The following is a 17116-nucleotide window of genomic DNA, read 5'->3' as shown; positions in this document are numbered from 1 at the left end:
GTTGACTTGTCAAGGCATGCACAGCACAGAAATATATATATATATATTTTTCCAACAGGTTTGGTTTTTGCTGTGATCTAGCTGGGCACCTATTCTTCGTAGATTATTTTCGGGGCATTAGTTGGTGTTAAGAAGTGCTGTTAAATATTGGCCTGTCATTGTCATCAAAACAACTGCAATGATAATTCATGGTGGCTGTTACACAATCACGTTGGACAGGACCTTGAGAGGCCCAGTCTTACTGTGTTGGCCTAAGGCAGCCAGGTAGAACTGCTTCACTGACCAGCTCCTGACCCTGCTGCCCAGCCCACTCCTGGAGGCTTACCCTGCTCCCTGACATATGTGTTGGGATGCTCAGCAGTCTCTGAGTCACTGCATTTTATTGGAATAGACCCCAGTTTATTCTCTTAAGGCAATGGAAGCAAGGAGAGCCCTCCTGCCTCATCTCTTTGACCAGAGTAGAAGGGTAGAGTAGACAGCTGAGGGCCAAGTATGAGATAGGACACCTGAAGCTGTTTACCGTGGCATGTGCATTGACATCCTCAGCTTGAGCTTGTAAATGTTAGAGCACCTGCTGCTCAGCTGCACTCGTTCTTTCACAGTGACTTCAGCAGAGGCTGTTCTGAAGCAAGGAGCAAGCTGATCCTGCAGTCTGTTAAATTAGCTCCTTCAAGTGGTCCTATGGCTGGATGTAAGATCAAACACCTTGTGGATGAATTGTGCCACGTTGTCTCCTGAGGCACCAGGGAACTGTGTAGCTCCAGAAGCCACTCTGGCATGTTTGCAATGTGCTGCAGGGCTGATTTCTCCAGAAGACCTGTGGTCCTCACCACTGGTGTTTTTCCACATGCACTTGTGGTCCTCTCCATCCTCTGTAACTGCTCCATATTGAAATATGCTTTTCTGAAATGCTAGCCTATTGCTGTCAGCACCTTCTGCACTGAAAGGTAAACAGGAGAAAAGCTTTGATCCCATCCTGCCAGCCCACCATGGAGGGCCAGCATTTGGTTGTAGTGCTATGCCAGGCCCAGACCCACACAGCATCACATGAATGGATGTGGGGCACATGGAATGAGAGATGTGAGTAACATCTCCAAGGTGAGGCATTAGAGCTTGCCCCTTGGTCATATCCTTCTAATCCAAACTGAGTTTTAATTTTCCATTGTCATAATTTCAAATGGGGAAATTGTGGTCCAACAGTGGTCCAACAGGAGCAGAGCAGTTCTAGGAACTTACTCAGGGGTTTCAGCTGGTTTATTTTTGAAGTGCATTTTCTCACTTGCTGTGACACGAGACATGCAGTGGTAATGTGTTTCTCTCCTTTTCTTTCTTTCTTTCTTTTTTTTTTTTTCAGCATGTAGAAACTTGTTATCGGTCTCATTGAACAGATGAAAACTAAGTCTTGAGTAACATCTATAAATGTCACAGCACTGGGGTTTTTTGAGTGTTTACTGAGAACATATTATGTTTTAGTGTCTCTATCATAAATACCTTTTTGTTAATCTTTCACCCTCCCTAAATCTATTACAAGCTTTAATCAACCTTTCTAAGCAGTAATAAAATGTTATCAGCGTTTGGCAGAGATTCGAAGTGACAGACCCTAATGTTTTCTAATGATTGTCATTATTTAGAATGCTGTTTGTAGTTTTACAGAAAAATAATTAGATCTATCACATAGATTTGCAGAGGTGGAGTATGCCTCCTTTGATAGTTTACTCTCAAGAAATATAATTTGTAAATAATTACTTTAAAGAAAAAAGAACAAAAAGCCAGAGCTGAATGGAAATCCAGGATAGGTTCAGGTAGAGGCATGCTGAAGAGAACCTGCTCAAGCTAAGAAGACAGGACAGCCTTCAGATACAGGTCAAGCTTTTCACCTATCATCAACAAAACCCGATCTGAAGTTCCAAGAGCACATCTCCATCTTTATCAACTTACCACCTTCTTACAGACACAGAAATAGATTTGTGAAACTATATTATGCAAATATTTTCTCCCTTTAAGAGCAAGACAATACTTCTTCACTTATATATCTTATTTCTGTGACTAGTGAAGTGAAAAGGTTTCATATGGGACATAAGTGAAGGTGAGATTTTCTTGGTTCTCTGAAAGTTGAAAGTTTTTTTTTTTTTTTTTTCCCAACAAACAAACAAACAAGAAATAAGATGATTCTATACATTCTTCGTTCTGGCTGAATTTCAGGTTTGATATATTCAGGCTAGATATATTTCCATGCATTTTTAATGCATGGAATAGTTCTTGCTGGGCCAATTCATGGCATTGTTGAACCTAGAGAAGGTGCAGCCCTAAGTATTGCACAAGCTAAATGTTGATCTTGTGTTCCAAGCATGACTCAGCCATCTGTCTCCCACCTTCTGCCTCCCAGTTACCATCAATTCATGGTGAAGCAGCAGGGCCCTAACTCCAGATTCTGGCTTAGTCCCCAAAGAGATGGAAGAGTTTTAAGCCCTTGTGCTTAAAGTGTGTCCACGTGCAGGACCCACTCTTGACCAGCAGCCTCATGCTATCTTTTCTTTTCCCTCTTGATTGTTTTCTTTTTTCTTTTTCCTTGCTGTCATATGACCCCATATGTGCATGTTGAGAAAGAACACCTATGAAGTAGTGCCTCAAGTATTGGCAGGGCTTTATCTACAGGAAGGATTCTCTCGATATTTGCTTGTAACCCCAAAGTGAAATCCTCATCAGTACCAGGCAGGGAGCATTTTGTAGTTTGATGTTGTTTCATGCCCAGTGAATGCTTGCTGCTGACCTGCTTATGAAAGGTATAAAAAAAATATCTGTGCAGGTGTTTGGGTCTCATGGATATGCATGCACAAGTGAGCACACACACGCATATGCACAGTGGTTTAGGCCAAGTGAACAGTGTGAGCAGGAGCGTGGCCCAAATCGAATCAGTGTAACTGAACAGGATCTTAGCTTTTTAATTGCTGAGCCTGTTTTTATGCCTCAAACTTGAAACTAATTCCCCAAAGGCACGCGTTTCCCTGATTTCAGCTTGACTCTTGCAGGGCATGTGTTATTTTTTTGCAAATGATTATTAATTTCTGTGTATCTTTGTGCAAAGTTTGGTTTATTTCTTCTGGTGGATTTCTGTTGGCCTTTGCAGATGTTGACTCTTCATTCCTGTCATCACCTCTGAAGCATTTCTAGTGTTTTGCTGACCGCCCTTTTTTTTTTTTCTTGCTTCCAGTGATCTCCATTTCTGCACATCCCAGAAACTTGCTTGTTTAATCCTGCTTACAAAAAAGGATGGTGTGTTTAAAGAAAAATAATTTAAAATGATTTTTAGCTACTTAGTAAAAAATAAATAGTGTACTTTTTCTAAGCGAACCAGGCATTTTTAGCAATTAATTTCTTTTCTTATACTCTCCATTACCCTGGAGAAGGATGTGCATCCTAAAGATATTATAAAATAAGCAAAAAACCCAACTTGAAAGGACTGGCAGTGTTTAAAGTTAGCATTTGGAGTATATCTGCAAGAAGCAGCAGCAGTGTTTAAATGGGAAATTCCAGACTATAAATTCTTTTTCAGCTAGATTATATTCAGTACAAGTGTTGACTTTCAATTTATACCTTTGATATGACTCATTGAATGTTCTGATTCTTAGTTTATTTGTCCTGTCTTCAGCAAAATGGATTGAATAAAGGGTTATCCAGCCATGATGCGTCGTCTCTGTGCCTCAGATGTTATATTGATGAAATCTTAGTGTCTGGCACTATCTAAGAGGAATATAAAAATTTGATTTGGTCTGCAGCCAGCTTTCCTCCCACTCTGGAACAATGATGGAACATCTGGGAGAACGCTGTATTCATTAACCCAAATCCTGAACACTTCACATAATACCTGATCCTGTAAGAATCTGCTCAGTTTTCCAGTCTGTAGTTTGTGCTGGATGCAGCTAGAGCATATCCAGTCAGAGGCCCTTGTCTCTTACACATTTCTGGGCCTTCATGGGACGTAATGGCTTGTCATAATTGGTGGTAACAAGATTCTCAATTGTTATCTAATTTTAAATGTTGGTTACATGTGTGGTGGCTCACTCCATCCTCTCCCCTTCAGAAATTTCTTCTTGTTTGTCATGTATGTTTTCATCTGGAGACCTTTGGGTTTTATCTTACCCATTGCTTCAGGTGAAGCCATATGCAAGGAAGCCTATTGACTTTCCTGAGGACGGGTCTGAGAATACCAGATGGGTATCAGTGTGCCATCCTTGTTGTTTTTCCTATTCTTACAGTCTTGCAGTGGCAGATGCCCACCACCATTGTGGCAGGCAGAACAGTCATTTTCCTGCTGGGGTTTGATGCTGCACTCTGGCCAGCTTCTGTGGAGTGCACAAGAGCGATGCAATCGGTAGCTCCCGAAGTTTGAACATCCTCTGCAATTTTATAGTTTTTACTTGCCTAAGAGACTGTTACATCTCTTCATCACCCTAAATCCTCTGCGTGGATTTGACTGTGAGCCTAAATAGAGCTAACCTTCTCAACTTTTGTTCAGAGATGGCTGTCCTGGTGCAGAACATGAGAGCTCTGTTGTCTATTTTAGGAAAAGAAGAATAAGGTGGTGATTGGAACAGTGATCTGGAACTTTTTGCTCCTCTGTGCTTGACCCTGGGCAAGTCAGACGTGCTGACATCCAGAAAATACTTCTGCACCTAAATCCCACTGTGGGATTTAGCCACCTGGACAGGAGAAAGGTCCATATTTTCCAAGATCCTGAATCTTTTGTAGCACTTTGTCTACAATTTGAGCATGGAAGCTTATGGTTTTCTTAAGCAGCATGTCATAGAATCGTAGAATCACAGAATTGCTCAGGCTGGAAAAGACCTTAAAGATCATCAAGTCCAACCACAACCTAACCATACTACCCTAACTCTAACAACCCTCTGCTAAATCATGTCCCTGAGCACCACATCCAAACGGTTTTTAAACACATCCAGGGATGGTGACTCAACCACCTCCCTGAGGACCCTATTCCAGTGCTTAACAACCCCTTCTGTAAAGAAGTTTTTCCTGATATCCAACCTAAACTTACCCTGTCATGAGAACAAAAGCGCCATGTTTGTGACACATCAAATGCTCATCTTCGCCGAGTCCAAACACTGACTCAAAAGGAGGTAAAAGTGCAACCTATGCAACTATCTGCCCCTTTTACTGGTGTTTTATAAATGTACCATTTTCTAGCTGGGTTTGCTGGTGCCGGAATAGTGTTTGAGACTGAATGCACAAATTCCTTCTTTGCGTGTTTTCAGTGCAGTCACTTAGAGTGATCGCTCTTCAAGTCCTTGACATTAGTATGGCTGAGAGTGTTAAGGCTATTAGCTGGGTGCTATAAAAATACTTAGTTATCTTGTAGCTTCAAAGCAACCTACAAATATTAACTAATTAATCTTCAGAATAGCCTTACCTCCACACCCCACAGTCAACCCTGATTAAAAAGTAAATATTCCTCTTGCACATGTAATCAACGCTCAGGGCTTTATGCACTAAAAAGGTAATTGACTTGTGCCTCATTTATGATTTTGATAAACAATTCAGAGTGGTTCAAAGGATGCAGAGCCAGAGGGAAGGTCAGCACCAGTACTGTGGTATGGAGAGAGGAGTTCTCCCTCCCCAGATGTCATTTACTATAGATATATTTCTGGACATAGCTCTCCTTCCGCATTAATAGGAGGGAGCTGGTATTTATGGTAAGAAGCATTGTGTCTGGCAAGCCAGAACTATGGTGAGGGGAATGCCTGACTGTTGCAGTATGTTAGTTAACCTTTTATGTACCTTAAAATTCTGCTTGTCATTGCTCTGTGTTCTTTATTGTTGTGCAGAAATGCACCATGAGCGTGTTTATCTACTTCTGATCTTTCCTGAGAGTTGGCAAAGTGTGATACCAAAACCAAACTGATACTTAGTGCAGATCTAAGGGAACTTGCAGTACTTGAAAAAGGTTTGTATGAATTCTTATCTGTTTATATGAATTTGGTGAGGCCACGTCTCTGAAAAATAACCCTAAGTAAAGACAGATGGGAGATGCTTCATTGCAATTGATTTACTTCATTGCAATCGAGATGGTGCTATTTATGAGTGCTGCTCCAAAAGTAATGCCTCCTATTTTGTGATGTTGACCCATGGCATTAGGGGCAGATATTGGTGGTATAGCAGTAGTGACTGAACCTTCCCACCAACATTCCATTGCATGTTGTTGCTGTGTGACAGATGGCAGCAGAGGGGCACTCTGACACAGTGGCGTCTGACATGGAAATGTGTATGAAACAAAGGTGTGTCATTGAATTCTTCCATGTGGAAAAAGTGGCACCCATTGACATTCATTGATGCTTGCTGGACATTTATGGAGACCAAACAGTGGATGTGAGCACAGTGGGGCAGTAGGTGGTGCTTTTCAGCAATGGCGATAGTGACAGTGGGTCACCTCCACTGGAGCAGATGTTATGAGTGCATTATGCAGGCTCTTGTTCATCGCTGGTGAAAATGCAAAGCTAATGGGGGTGACTACGCTGAAAAAATAGTGTTTTGTAACTGGGAATTTTCTCCATTGAAAGTGCTACATTGCTCTTTGTAGCTGTCGTCATTTCCATGGGAGTAAATAGGAGGTATTACTTTTGGAGAGACCTATGTAAAAATAAAACCGTGTAGGTGACTGTGTATTGGAAACAGTTTCTGCTGAACCAAAATATGCATGGTGCTGAATCAAGTGAAACTGCTTAGCATGCCGAAACTGCTTGCTGCTGCACAAGTGAAACTCTCACAAGACCATTTGCTACTTTTAAATGTTTTGGTATGTAGAAAATCCCACTGCAATAACCAGATATTTACATGTGGAAACAACTCAACAAAGAAATGCTAGTAAACATCAAAGATTAGGGAAAATGTATGCCAGCACCAGGCTCTGCATGTGGCAGAAGGGAGGTCTACAGCCCCGTAGGTCAATGCATAGAAGCACCATCAACTGATCAGCTCACCAGCCTGTGGGCTCAGCTGTATGTTCAGGGTATTGCAACATGTTACTAGGGTTCTACTCATGATTTTAGCAGCATGTAGGCACACAAGTCCCCTGAGTTTTAGCCCTTGTATGTATTGCTGCAGACCAGCTGATTCGTGGCCATACGTTGTCCATCTGAGATGCACTTCTCTTTCTTGGTTAAGAGCACAGTCCTTCTGAATGACTGCAGTAGGTCACTCTGTCTGCTCAGCTGTAACACATGGGTCAGAGATCGCCACTTGAAGCTTTAAGGATAAATGTTTCAGGTGCTAAGATATATTACTGCTGGAGATAGGGAGTTATTGATGTGTGCAAAGTAGAAAAGAAAAATGTTAGAAGGCTGGGAGTTAAAATTTGGGTAGATGAGTTCGCAGGGATGGATATCTGCATCAAGAAATGAAACATACTTTTATTGGTGATTTGCAGCGGGTTTAGGCAACAGCAATACTTGCCTTAAACTTGGGTGTATGAATTACCTTTGGAGTACCAGTAAAATTTGTATCTGTCAGCCTAATGGTGTGCTGATGCTGCGGACACATAAAGCATCGTGTAAATTGTATTGGCAGAATTTGAAAGATCATAAAGTATTTGTGTGTATTAAAATATTAGTTTAAAATATAATATTAAAATAGAAGTATTAAAATATGCTGTCTGAAATTTGGATGTAGTCAGCTTACGTGGTGAAAAAGAATAGATTCTCACTGTGCAAATTGAGCTCAGTTTGCAAGACATTCCTGGTCCTGCTTTTGAATATTAAAAATCCAATGTTAGTCACAAAAGCTCTTCAGCTCAGTTTGACACACCTGGGTGCATGCCATAGTGGGATTATCTCTGATCTAATCACTAGGGAAAGTGGTCTCTTCGGGTCAGGATTGAGGTCATGTTTAGACCTTAGATAGAAAATTATGCCTTCTCTCTCTAAAGCATGCTTATTTACAGTACCAGGTGGTGTTCACTCTTGTCTCCTCATTTCATCATTGAAGTGCTAATAGTCATTCATCAGTGTCATTGATACTCCATGTGTGTAAGGAGGCATGTTTTATATTCTCAAATAGGTGATCTTGCATTGAAGTATCGTTTTCAAAAGTAGATCTTCCTTAACACATTTAGGTAGATCTGTGTATGCATTAAGGTCAGTGGCCTCAGTAGATAACAGATTTTCATCCATTATAATATTACGCCTTTCTGTTTAGCTTGTTATTAGTAAAGCTACAAAGCACACATGCAAGATTTTAAGAATTTGTAAAATATAAACCCTAATCTTTGTGTTGAAAATTAAACGTTCTAAAGCCATGAAGTTCCATGTACAAAGCACGCTTCAACACTATGAATTCATTACCTGTCTACTGTGCTTTCTGGCTTTTATCACACCATAGCTTTATCAGCAAATAATCCATTAAAATGCATGTGTTTAACAAGCACAGCATTCTTATTAGAAATTAGATAAATATTTTGAGATGAAATATTGGAAACAAGGTGAAATGTAGCTGAAGGCATTAGCTATAACATTTTGATCCTTTCTGTCTCCTTGCTATCATTTTGCTGAATCTGTTTTGGCATAGAAATATCCAGAGGTTCTGTCTCTCCCAGCTCTCCTACTCCTCCAGACTGTTATATCAAAGGCAGGTGTAGTTACACTCAGCTCTTGGGAAGTGTCATAGCATCAGCTTGGTGATTCTCTGTCACCTCAGGATTTAAAATCCTCTGCAAATTCTAGAGCCAAACAGGATAGGATTTGGAGACAGAAGGAGATCCAAACAAGTTTTAGTGGTTTTCTTCCACTGACCTACTCATCTGTATGAAAATTGGCTGTTTTTCATTGGTATTTTTCAATCTTGAGACATCGGGCATGGGTTAAATTACGTTAGATTCCAAGCTGCCACATAAGATTAAACACTTGCAACCGTGTTTGTTGAGGGACACATCTCAAAAAAAAAGAGGTAGTTACAGGGAAAATGGAAGCTGGATGTATAGATAATGTCAAAAGTTAGTGAAACTGTGGCTAAAAACAGTGACTCTACAGGAAGAGCTGGGCCCCCTGCAGCCTTGTCTCTGGAAATGGGAGAACAAGCCAGTAGGCGGAGGACATGATCAAAATTAAATGAGTGAACAATAGCTGCTGAAAGCCTGAGCTCATTTTCCAGACTCGGTTAACAGACATCAATGATTTTAAACTAAAAGATTAGGAAACTAATACCTAAAAGGTAACCTTTTACTCAAGGAATAGTGAGGCCCTGGCACAGGCTGCCCAGAGTTGTGGGTGTCCCACCCCTGGAGGTGTTCAAGGCTGGGTTGGATGGGGCTCTGGGCAGCCCACAGCAGGCGATTGGAGCTAAGTGGCCTTCAAGGTCCTTTCCTATCCAAGCCATTCTATGATTTATGTGCCGATCACATTGGAGACATCTTGTATGGTTTCCATCCATGACACAACACTTGACTGTGAATGAAGGATTGGAAAGAAATATTTTACGTTGATAAGTAAAAAAAATAGAAATGAGGCAAAACCTCCACAAAAGGCCAGGTAGGTGGGTTTACATTGTATCTGGAGTACAGCAACATGAATTTCCCTAACAAACAATGCAATTTGTCCTGTTTCTGTTGACAACAAAGCATTTTTGCTGCTGCATCTGCTAAGGAAGGGGGCAGAGCTGGGCCCAGGTTTTCCATTTTGGAGACCTTATTAACCTCACTTTGGAGCAGGTGAAGAGCAGAATGCAGATGCTGCGGGAGGAATAAAGCCTAGATTAAATCATGCAGATGCATCTTTGCATTTGTCCTGTTCACGTGTGCTTGAGGGATAATGCACACGTTGAACTCTATGCTTTTCTTGGGCGCAAACCAGCACTGTGACTCGTCCTCACTGGACAACATGCACACCTATAAGAAAATATGATCCAGTTCTGTCATCCAAATCAAAAGCAATATTTTTCAAAGCTGGGGAAAAAAAAAAACACACCATGTTCTTGGTTTGTGAGTGCACAATAGTTTGAAAGATCTTTTGATAACTGGAGACTTGTTTTTCTCCCTTCCCCATTCTTTAGTTTCTGTAATTGATTTTCTGCTCACATATAGCTTGGGCTCATCTGCACCAGTGTCAGCAGTAAGCACTTAGAGCAGCACGGCTGCAGTGCCACTGAAAGCCTTCCTGGGGCTCATTCCTGACATCACAACAATGCAATGCACTGAGGCAGGAACTGCTGGCATTTCAAAGGTGCTCAATTGCCTTAATTTTCATCGTCTGTGATCGTTTGCTAAAAGAAAAACAGAAAAGCAAAATCCAAACTGTTCTATTTTTCTGTAGAAAAATCTTTGCCAAGCCAAACCGTACGTTCCTGGGGTATGTGGATTAACAGCTAGCCCTGTCTTTGTTTATAGACACATGTACAGTTAGCATGAATCTTTCTACATTTAATGCTATTGCTGCCTAAGTAGTGTTCCAAAGGAAGGCTCTATAAGCCAGCAGCACAGTTTGCTTTCTATTTGAGAATGAGGAATAGTACCTATGCTCTGCCATAATACCTCCTAAATATTGTCATGGGGCCGTTCTTTAAAGATATCTTTATTTTACAAGGCATAAATTCATCCAGCCTTATAGTAAGAATTTTGAATCTGACTAGCACACAGCTCCAAGCCCTAGTGAAAAGAATAATTCCCTATACCATAGGCAGGTAGGATGGGGAATCCTTTGCTACAAGGTATTTTTCAGGCTGAGTTTTATGGGCTGAACTGACCCACGCTCTGGCCAAGATGTGCTGCAGTGCACTATGAGATGGAGCCCTCCTTTCTCTCCTTCACAACCACTACATGGTGAATGCTTACATGCTGCTGAAATGAGGACCGCTTATGTAATTAGCTGAATTAGGCTTGTTTTGCTAATTCTTTGCCTGGGAAGATGTAAGCTTCCAGAGGCATATCTTCTGTTTTGCCACAAAACACCTTGTGCCAACAGTTACTGAGCTGGAGAAGTAACTGTAGGTGCTGCTGTTTGATGTCAGGCTTTCAATTCACTATGTTGAACAGGAACCAGTAAAATAAAATGTGGGTCTCGGGCCCACTGAATGTTTAATTGATTTCAGGCTTATTTGGGCAGGGAAGGTGCTTGGGAAGATAACCACAGGAGTATAATTTAGATGTCCAAGAAGGGCAAGTGGACCTGGCTCCCAGGTCTCTCAGGCACTGGATGCATCAATCCCATTTGCAAACACTGTATCCCCCCAGACAACTCTGCATCAATCCCATCTGCAAACACTGGGTTCCCCCCAGAGACCACTGGGACTGTGCACTTCCCAGGGAATTGGCAGGCCAAGGAGCTTCTTCAGAGGTGGCCCAGGGTCTTGCCCCAAGCTGGGCATGATGTGGCATAGCAGGAATGTGTGGGTCAGAGGAACTGACACGTCACCCTGTAGCTGTAGTCCCTGCTCTAGAAGCCACCTGAGATCTCTGTGGTTTTTTTTTTTTTTTTTTTTTTTAAGCCTAGGACTTCTCATAGCTGTTAGAAGGGTGAAGGCAGAGACAGTGATATGCGTTCAAGAAACAGGAAAATGTGCTGTGCTGCTATGCAAAACTTTTAACCTGACATGCTTATTTCATGTAGAGGCACCAAAGACTGCGAGGGTGGGTTAAAACATCAAAAACTGTTATTTCCCACTGGAAAAGAAAAAAATCAGTGAGTGAAACATGTTTCTCAGTGTGAAGCTTTTCATTAAGAGATTGGCATGGTGTGATATGAAAGAAGAAATCAGAGGTTACGTGGTTTTCCTAACAAATGAGGAGATTTTTTTAAATGCTGGCTGAGGCACTTGCTACTCGATTTTCCTCTGTAAAAGTCAAGGTTTGATTATGCTTTCTGCATTATTATTTATAGTATAGCAGTTATACATGCCACGTCCTTGGCTGTGGCATTGCAGTTTGCTCCATCTATGTCTGCTTCCTAAATTTATTGATCTCATTAGAAGATAAAAATGACAAAGATAGCTCATAATACTTCTGAGAAATGTAAAACCATTAGCGGGTCATTGTCAGAGTTATAACATGTCCTTTTAAGCTGCTTAGCAAACTGGTGGCAGCCTATGATACAGGGATTAACCTGTGCCAGGAGTAACTGAGTGGATCGTGGTGGAATGGTTAATATTCAGCCTGCCTACAAAGCTTTGAAGCTGCCTCACAAAATGATACAATGAAGTGATAAACAGAAATACATTTTAAAACAAAGGGAATGGAAGTTTTTATTTCCTGTCCTTTATCTTGGTCTCTGGCACATAAGAAGCAGAATGGCTGATAGAGCTTCAGTCTGGAATTAGAGTTGCTCTTATAAGTTGCGTTTTGCTCCCCAGGAGCCTCATGGGCTTTGCTCTCTGAGCACAGGTTGACCTTGGTTGGTACCCTACAGCAGCTTTCCCTGCAGGAGGACCTTGACGGTGCTACCCTAGGCACGTAGGATGCCAATAAAACTACATGGCTAGGCATGCTGTTTTAATAATGAGTATTTCAGGAACGTGTACACGGCTGTATTTTGAAGCCAGCATTTGTTGCCCCATGTGTAGCCCTTTGTATACTGCCCAGGACAGCCACTGGTGCAATGGACATATCACCACTTACTGTTTCTTTAGAGGACAACTATACAGCTCCATTGTTACCATTATCTTAAAAAAAATTCTTCCCTTAGAGAAGTGTCTGAGAGTATTAATTAATTACTTTATTGCTTACTGAACTGTTTGGGTTTGCATAGAGCGTTAGGAGAAAGTGGACACATCATGCACTGCTGCGTAAAATTTGGGCTGAGGATCCAGAATTCCTGCCTTGGTCTTCAGTAACAAGAGCAGGATATGTCGTGAAGGAAAGGAGAATGTGGGCAGGAAGACTAGTACCTAATGGGTGTCTTTATAAGTTTTCTGACTCTTTACTAACAATGGAGGACGTAGCGTTAGTGTAGTTCAGACACTGATGCCAAGCCTCTTTGCTGGTGAATTGGGTGTAAACAGGTGGGCTCTGAGAGAAGTGAGAATAGGAAAGAAGAGAAACTCAGTCCCATGTTGTAGAGCATCATGTGACCTGATTTACACCAATGTGTTGTTCTCTTTTGGGAGCATTTTATATGCACATTCCAGTAACAAGTAAATAAGCTTTAGGGCAATGATGAATTAGCCTAGAAAACAGTTTACAGATTAGAGCATGAGAGAATGAGAATAATAACATTAATCCTTTCAGTTATTCATTCCATTTTTTTTCACCTACTAATGACCATGTGCTTGTTTTATCTGCTGGGAAGTGAGAATTATTGGGAAGGGGCAGGAGTTGATGTAACTCTGCAATTTTGACTAGGCCACACATCTATAAATAAAATATAACGCTATTATATTTTCAACCAAGGTGTTTTTGGGTTAAGTGGTGCATTTCAAATATTCAGAATGCTTAATAACCATGCTATGTAATTATCAATGAATGTAAACATTCCCAACCATTAATTGCCCTATCATTTTAGCCTAGTCTGATAGCATTTGATGGTAATAGAAACATTGTTTTCTACTTGATTTAGCAAAACAATCTCTAAAATTTAAAGAGAGGTTTTCCAAATCACAGATCTTGTAAATGCTTTTATTGAATGCAATGAATAAGGAATGAAAAACTGGTAAAATTATTAATAAAATGGTGTGAAGAAAGCTGTTTTAATTTCCTAGAGGATTCTGAGCTTTAAAAAAGTTATTTGATTCTAATTCAGATTGGAAAAAAGCTCAATATACTAAAATGTAGTTTCTCCCATCAAGTCTTAAGTCCTAGAGGCTCTGATCTATGCCTCATTGTTACCTTCAGTCACTGGATACTGTAAGTTCTTTGATTCTTGTTCTAAGAGCAACTTGCCAACCTGCTTCATCTAAAGTCATGTGAAAAACCGGCGGCCACTGATACTAGAGATTTTTTCCCAGGGATTTCTATCCCAGAATCCCAAAAGCCTTTTGCTGAGTCTCCTTACTCTTGGAGAATTAAGGCAAACTTGAAAGGTTACAGAAAAGAACTGCAAGAACAATTGAAAGTCTGAAAATCCTGCCTGACATTGAAAGATTAAAGAAGCTCAATGTACTTAGATTATCTGAGAGAAGGTTAAAAGGTGACTTGATCATGGATTCTAAGACCCAAGTTGAGAAAGAGTTTTACAGTACATGGGGAATCTCTAATTTAGCAGAAAAAGCGCTAGTAAGATCCAGTGATTGAAAGCTTAATCTGAAGATGTTCACGCAAGGTGCAAGATGCATGAGACTGTAGCAGCTAAGACAGTTTTTTTTAAGGTACTGTGGAGTTTCAGTCATTTCAGAATTTTAAAACATATCTTTGCAAAAAGCTGCTCTAGCTTGACCAGAAATTACAGTGTTTATGTAGAAGTCCTTGGGTGAAATTCTATGGTATATATTGTGTCTGAAGGCGATCTATATGATTATAAAGGTCTTAAATTCAAAATATATTGATTCCTTAGTAATTAGTAATGAATAGTTCCTACCACTATGTAAAATGGGCTCATATGATGCACTAGTGTTTGTAGCTTTGTAGCTCTAGTGTCAATATTCATGAGCTCATCAAAACCATTCCACACCTCAGTGTGCTTAGCTCAAAGAAAGGGAAAGCTAGTTAATATAAAAAGGTATTTTTAGCCTTTCTGAAAGCTTCTTAAGCCAATCTGTAAAAAGAAACAAGACCATTCTCCAAAAATGCAAATGCTCTGTCTTGGAGCAAGAATATCATTTTGAGTTTTAACTGCTTCGTCATTGTGTGTCACTTCCTATGTATAGTAAGTGCTACGTGACAGTTGTCTCAAAGAGACAATCAGGGACTTTTCCAATAACTGCATAGTTATACTTTATAATACATGTTTCTGTGAGCTATGGGGCTTTATGTGTTCAAAGCATATAGTGGTAATTAACTAATGCTCACAGTAACTCTATGGGACAGCTACAATTGTCTTATAAGGGCAGATGGTCCTCAAGAACACAAAATGCATTACTAGCAGAGAAAGGAAGTAAGCTTGGTACGTTACGACTTCCAGTTCACATATTCAAGTTTCCAAATCAAAATGTTATATTAGCTATATAATCACAGGAATGCTGTTTTCAATATTATGTCTTAAAACCACATCTCGTGCATTTATCAGCCTCCCACACTGCTTCAAGGGTAATGCTGTGGAACTCTAATTTGTGTAGATCAACAACATTGATCTCTGCAGTTCTTAAAAGGTCTTGACCTTACTTATTAAACTAGTCCAACTGAAATTAAATCACTACATGAAAAGTATGTTTCATTAAACATAACTCTGAAGAAGAAGCATTGCTACTTATTTCCAAGGTTTATCTTTATTTTACAGATCAATGATATTATGATATGGCAGTAATGCCCACAGAGCAGCTGGGCCTAAGTGTTTGCTATGCCAAGCACTGCTATTGCTGTTAAAAGACTGCTTTATAACAGGGACTATTTAAGTTACCAATACCAGGCCAGTATAAATGAGATTTATGAAAGACTCTTCAAACAATTTAGAGACTATTGCCATTTTGCATGCGGAAAGGAAGTAGCATTCCTCTGACACAGAGAAATATTCTTTCACAAGTTTCCTTTGACCATGGGACCCAACACCCAGCACCTTTCTCTCCATTTTGCTGACCATGCATATCTGGCAGAATTGTCTTAAAGTTATATATGGGTGTTGTGATGGCAGTGCAGTGTACAGTCATAAAGCTTTATTCATGAATAAATCTCATGCATGCCAGACTTGAGGGAGGAACAGATAGGTCACCTATCTCATCCAGACATTTGTCAGTGCCGTGTTATGCTTTTTGATTTGCTTTTCTCATGAATTTGCTCACGTGATTGGCAAGACAAATGTGAATGAGCTAGCTATAATAGAGATGTGAAGGAAAGTAACCATCTATTCCAAATGTGACGTCCAGATTGGACTTACTTTGTCATGAGTTTTGGGCAATGTCAGGTATAGCTTCTGGACTTCCTTGCTCCTAGGGATTGCTAATATTCCTTGACAGTGAGGTAAAAAACTATTGAGTGATAGTATGGAAACTGGAGGACTGCCATACTGTCGCTTCACAGATTATTACAAACATATACTTTGGATGTGGATGACTAAAGAAATAAGCTTATACCAGGCCTGAGTATCCATTTTAACTATGTCTGATGAAGATTAATTAAAAAAAAAACTAAGAAAGTATAAATTCTACTGGGCTGCTAGTATGTATGTTTCGAATCAGAAAAGGAAAAATCTTAAATACACATGCAAGCATACAAAACAGGAGAAAAGACCAGGTTTCCTTTCCTCTTTTTGGTTTCTGGCACAGGACATGCAAATGTGGAAGGAAAGAATTATCCCTCTAAAAAGGAGAGAGTCTTGGAAAGTCAGCAATATAAAAAAGAATTTCTTAAAAATAAAAGTAAGAAAAAAAGCCAATACCAGTGCAAACTCAATGTTTCACTACAAAATGAAAAGTAAGGTGTACAGAAGGCAGTAGTCATTGCTTCTCTCTCATATTTTCATCTTCCCTCATTCCAGATAACTTCTGGTCAGCAGCTTTGTTGTCACCTAGGCCTCTCTTAAGGACAAAGACATGAAGAGAAATAGCACCGCTGGTTCCACTGGTCCTGTCATGGGGAGGGACCAGGAGCCTATGTAGGGAATGATCTACAGGGTTAAAAAAAGTCACCTTCATGAATGAGGTAGGTTATTCTTGTGAGAAGGGGAGTAGAATCACCTACCACCTCGCAGCGCTCACATCCACTGTTTGGTCTCCATAAATGTTCAACAAACATCAATGAATGTCAATGGGTTCCATTTTTTCCACATGGAGGAGTTCAGTTCCACACTTCATATGCCTTTCCAGGTCAGACTCCATTTTGTCAGACAATCCCTCTGCTGCCATCTGTCACACAGCAACAGAACATAACGGGTTATTGGTGGGAAGGTTCAACCTCTACTGCCATACCATCAATATCTGCTTCTGACTTTGTGGGCTAATATTATAAAATAGGAGGCATTACTTTCAGAGCAGTCCTCATACTCTATGGTATCATGTTATGGCTTTCCAATGCAGCTTACTGATCACGTAATGCCCC

At 40.4% G+C, this 17116-nt stretch overlaps 2 long non-coding RNA genes across 11 annotated transcripts in view; one reads left to right on the top strand and one right to left on the bottom strand.

Annotated features, from left to right (window-relative positions):
- The window catches only part of LOC112532097, a 217052-nt gene that overhangs the window by 186138 nt on the left and 13798 nt on the right, over positions 1-17116 (top strand). For 7 of the 8 annotated variants that reach the window (XR_005858969.2, XR_005858968.2, XR_005858970.2 and 4 more), the window contains one exon: positions 16557-16720. The exons of the other annotated variant lie outside the window; for it this stretch is intronic. This is a non-coding gene — a long non-coding RNA (uncharacterized LOC112532097). The remainder of the gene's footprint in view (positions 1-16556; positions 16721-17116) is intronic. 8 annotated transcript variants of the gene reach the window in all.
- The window catches only part of LOC121110471, a 30969-nt gene continuing 14216 nt past the window's right edge, over positions 364-17116 (bottom strand). For 2 of the 3 annotated variants that reach the window (XR_005858975.2, XR_006938936.1), the window contains one exon: positions 13085-16923. This is a non-coding gene — a long non-coding RNA (uncharacterized LOC121110471). Of the gene's footprint in view, positions 3255-13084; positions 16924-17116 lie in introns of those variants that run through there. The other variant, XR_005858976.2, reaches the window with a different exon arrangement.

Source organism: Gallus gallus, chromosome 3 (assembly GCF_016699485.2).
Source record: "Gallus gallus isolate bGalGal1 chromosome 3, bGalGal1.mat.broiler.GRCg7b, whole genome shotgun sequence".
Taxonomy (NCBI): Eukaryota; Metazoa; Chordata; class Aves; order Galliformes; family Phasianidae; genus Gallus; species Gallus gallus.
This window is presented reverse-complemented; position numbering and strand designations above follow the sequence as displayed.